The sequence below is a fragment of the Nymphaea colorata genome, chromosome 1 (assembly GCF_008831285.2).
Source record: "Nymphaea colorata isolate Beijing-Zhang1983 chromosome 1, ASM883128v2, whole genome shotgun sequence".
In the NCBI taxonomy this organism is placed as follows: Eukaryota; Viridiplantae; Streptophyta; class Magnoliopsida; order Nymphaeales; family Nymphaeaceae; genus Nymphaea; species Nymphaea colorata.
This window is the reverse complement of record NC_045138.2, coordinates 19,217,731-19,222,582: the sequence shown is the minus strand read 5'-3', so window position 1 is coordinate 19,222,582 and position 4,852 is coordinate 19,217,731. Positions and strand designations below refer to the sequence as shown.

Sequence of the window (4,852 nt, the reverse complement as noted above, 5' to 3'; positions counted from 1 at the left end):
ACAGAACTGATTAGGATGAGTTTGCTTCGTCTTCGCCTGAATCTAAGTATGGACATGACTCACGAACAGGCTTCTTTATAAAAAACAATACTAAAATAAATAGATAAAAAGTACAGAACTTATTTGTCGTACAAAAAAAAAAAACCCCAGCTGGACCTTTTGGATGGGACCCCGGCCTTAGTTTTGGGCTACCAAAATAAGGGTAGCTTTTGTACTTTTATCTATCATTTAAATATTTTTTTAAAAAATAAAAAACGACTCTCTGGGGGTGGAGAATAGAAAATAGAACGAATAATTTTTTTTTTTCATTTTTTTCTGTCTTTCAAGAAGATTAGGTCATCACAAAAGCTTAGCTTAGAACTTAATTCGTTTTCCAGTTCACTTCTACTGTTTGGATCTATGACGAATGGATCCGCCGAATACGGATACACCCCCATGAGCTTTGGCAATGTTGTTGATTAATTCCATGATGAGTACTGTTTTACCCACTCCGGCTCCCCCGTCATCTTTTACATTTTATTATTAAAAATATTTTATGTTTAAAATTTTATTCTATATTAAAAATTATTTTTTATTATAATCGAGTTAAGCTCGATCTCTGTTGGGTTTTCAAGCATGGAATCCGAGCTTCCATGCTCGGGTTTCAAATATTGAGCCAGCCCGAATCGGCTTTTGTGGGGGCAAGCACAATGCCCACGTGTAGTTGAAACCCAATAAGCTTTTGATAGTTATCAAGTCTGCAGCACAACAACGTCGTATAGTACTCAGCACAAACGAAGGAAATTTTCCTCTGAAAGGTTTTGATAGATCAATAAATGTTGACAAACCTCAAAACTATCATACTGCTGTGTAGGCAACAGCAATACTTATCAAAATTCATCTGAATTGGAAGAAATTGAAAGACAAATAGTATTTATAGGTTACAAAAAACATAACACCCTTACACTAACTGGCGGGTTGACGCATTTCCCATTCTTGGACAAGTTCTAATTTACATCATAGCAGTTTAAGAGGCACATTTTATTCCATCGGGAGTGTAACCTCATGTGGTTCTATTTTCATCCTCATCTAGCTTGACAACCGCAAACCATCTTTTTTATCGCTCCTCAAAAACGAAAACTGAAAGATGATCATATAGAAACAAAATAAAGACAAATTTCAAATTTGAAACTAAACTTCAAACTTCACAATCAGAATTTGGACATGAAATGTACAAATTCAAAACTTAAAAGACTTCAATGATGAATTAGTAAAATGACTTAAAATTTGAAACACATAAATTTTGACTGGATTAAATTCAAACATGAAATCAATAAGTGAAGCTTAGAAATCACAAAAATAAGGTTAGTAAGCAAATCTAATTTCATGCATAATGTCAAAATCTCAAGACTGAAATGTGAAACTGATCTTCGAGTAAAAACAAAATAAGCACTTCAATTTTAACAAGCCTTTTGATATCAAGTACATCAACGAACCCAAAATTTTGGAAGATCAAACCTATAAATATGATTGAAGAATCCAAAATTATGGTTAATCTAAAATTATGGTTAAAACATAAATTAAAACAAAATGTGAAAAATTAAAACTTAACATTGAAATATGCCCATGGAATTGAACCAAAAAGGTGAAATCCAATTAAAATTTAAAATATGCAATTCATAAGTTAGAAGTATGAAATTTTGAATGTTTTTAAGACTGATAATTGGATTCAAATCACAATTTCAAGTTCACAAAAAACTTTCTATTTTAGTCCAATTTCAATGTTGAATTTTAAGACGTAAGCACAAACTTAAATCCAGCATCCAGCTAAGAGCATTGATGCTCAAGTTAGATACTACTTGGATGCAAAAGCTGGAAATCGGTTATCAAGTTTCTCGTTATCATTAAAAGTTCTTTTATCAAAATTTTCGAATTTGATTCAAAAGTTTTTCTTGAAATTCTAATTTGAAAACCCAATGAAATTTTTGGAGATGAATAAACAACTTTGAAATTTGAAATTGTGGAAATTTAGTGTTTCACACAAGATTTTAACAAAAGCATGGGCCATCTGACCCGTTTTACGCAAAGGAAGCATATTCATAGTGGTTTGTCAATGCTTCCCATGCACGTGAATTTACGAGTTCATAGATGAATTGGATCCTAGTAAAATATATAATTAGACGATCATATGCACGTCATGTTGGCTATAAAATAACATAGTGATGTAAGGTCCTACTGACTACTTTCATTATTTCAAGTACAAGCTTTCAGATATATGCAACACACCATACAAGAACAAGTATTTAAACAACACAAGATCAAGAAGTCTGAAGCAAATCATGGAACTTGTTTCATAATGGTTCCTTATATAGAGGGATAACACAAGAGTTATATTGCAAAACATGCTGGAGAGGGAACCTTCAGCAAGAAAGAGCTAAGGAAATTAATTTAACAATTGTTAGACAAGCTCCCTGTAATAATAAACTAAGCACAAAAATATGGCTCCAGAAGACGACGAGAAAAAAGGAAACCGCAATTACACTCTCCGCAAATACCTTGAATAGTTTAGGGGAAAAGAATACCAAGAAGAAGAAAATTGAATAGAACACAAAATAGAACATTACAAACGTGAGACGCTAATCTAGATGGAAGAGGATCAGCAAAAGCAAAATCAGAGAAATGGGAGGAGAAATTGGGTTCCTACGACGAATTTTTGCGCAAGGGTGCTTGAGGTTCAGGTTCAAGGAATTAAGTAGAACGTATATAATAAATACAAGTGCCAAAAAAAGGGACCCGTATACATCGATCCACTATCTATTATTGATAGCTGCATGAAAAAACAAAGGGGAAAATAACATAAAGAGAATGGCCAATGTTGAGTGGGACTTGTTTCTTTCCCCTGATTTTCACACAAGTAAACGTAGAAACACAGGTGACTCCAACAGTGAAATAAGAATAACAAAGAAAGAAATTGAAGATCCCTACTGTCGAATTTCACGGACTGCCGCAGACAAAGAAGAAAGCGAAATAGGCCGGCATTAATTGAGCAAGAACATGAGAAAAGGAAAAGACCGAATCCCATTAACAAAACCGCCAACGTTATAGGAAGCTCTCAGAACCCTAATTCTCAGATAGGTAACTGGGAAAAAGCACGAAAAGCAAGTCTCTTCGACAGATCGTCAATAAATCAAGAGAATAAACGATAAGAGGTGAAACTTGGCCAATCTCACTGACTAGCTGAGCAAGAGATAAAACAGAAATCTGAGATTGAGAAAACAATGCTTGAAAAGGCAAAATCTCAACAAGAAAACGGTTAATGTTGCTGGAAATTTGTCGTGAAAAACTACGCGATAAGCGATTGGAAGAAAGGCAGTTAATGCAAGTCTTCTTCATGATCCACAGAATTTTTCGCTACAATAAATACGATCACCATAAGCCAGCAAAAATGGAAAAAGAACAGCCAAAAAGGAAAGACGATACCTCACTGAACCGCCCAAAATCACCACCATAGGAAGAATGAAAAGTTGGGGATCAAACCTGATGCATCAGCCATCGCTGCATTGCGATCAAGAAGAAAAGGTTGCCTCGCTTCGTAGTATCTAGATGAGGAGAAAGAATGTCTTGTGGTTGTGGATAGGGATTATTATTTCTTGATGATAAAGTCAATTGGTAGGCCGACACAATCTGGAAGAAATAAGAAGAAGCATTAGTGAATAAACGCATATTTCTCTCCAAAATGAAAGAGAAATATGCGATCTAGAAAAGAAAGAATCCGAAAATCCAAAATGTCATCAAGATAACGATTAACGTTGCTTGAAATTTGATCTGGAAACCATAATTCTTCCACATGCAGCAGGAAAAAACCACAGGTATCACATGTTTCCTTCATATATCCACAAAGACTTCTCCCAATTACAAACGTTAATGCAAACAAACAAATAGAAGAAGAGAACATAAAAGAAATCGACAAGGGATGAAACTACACCTACAAGACATCGACAACTGTTCAAGAAAAGAGAAAAATGATTACCAAAGGCCACCAAGATCGTCAACAAAGAATCTCCAGAAATGGGTCGATCGGCAAGAATGTCAAGCAAGACTATGATTCTTTCAATCTATTTAGTTGGTGAAGAGAAGATTACGAAAGGCCACCAAGATCGTTAGCAAAGAATCTCCAGAACTCTCTCTCTCTCTCTCTCTCTCTCTCTCGCTCTCCCTCTTTTCCTCCAGAAGGCGGCTGGAGTGGATTTAAAGGTGGGCAAGGCGGAAATAAATGGTTCAGACCCAGTGTCCAACATTTATTGATCCAATTAAAACGTTTCAGTTCAGAGCGGGACTGAACTGAATCAGCAAACAAAGATTATTCTCACTGACACTCTGTCCTTTCTCTCTTAATTTGAATAATCAGTATCTAAATAAATTAATATTTGTAATCTATGTAATCCCGCAGATTTCACATTATTAATTTAAGCGCCGTCATATCTTTCCCTCTTAAAAGAGCGCGAAGAATTTTATCAATTTGAGCAACGACTTCAGTTGGTCTTCCTCCCCTGTTTCGGTCGCCCAAATGTTAGAAATTCGACAATTTATAATCAACTTCCAACTTGTTGTGTTGTCGTTTTGTCTTCTCCGACTTTGATCGACATAAAAGGACCAGCATGGCTGGATGAGGGGGTGTATGTATACTATAGAGCATTGCAGGAAGATTTTATTACTATTCCCCATAGTGGTTTAGCCTATTAGTTTTAGCTCCAATAAGATGTAGGTGTCACAAATTTTACAATCTTATATCATAACATTAACCTTCTACCTTTTCAAGCAAACGACAAAGTCTCTTGTAGATTTTTAAAGGGAAAGACATCGAGTAGTTTCA

At 35.2% G+C, this 4,852-nt stretch overlaps 1 long non-coding RNA gene across 1 annotated transcript; it reads right to left on the bottom strand.

The window, feature by feature from the left end:
• Window positions 1-803: 803 nt before the first annotated feature.
• LOC116267485 (uncharacterized) lies at window positions 804-4,190 on the bottom strand. Its single transcript, XR_004175593.2, has 3 exons — window positions 4,010-4,190; window positions 3,517-3,663; window positions 804-1,119 (listed from the first exon to the last, which is right to left on the bottom strand). It is a non-coding gene; the product is annotated as an uncharacterized LOC116267485 (long non-coding RNA).
• Between the last annotated feature and the right edge of the window lie 662 nt (window positions 4,191-4,852).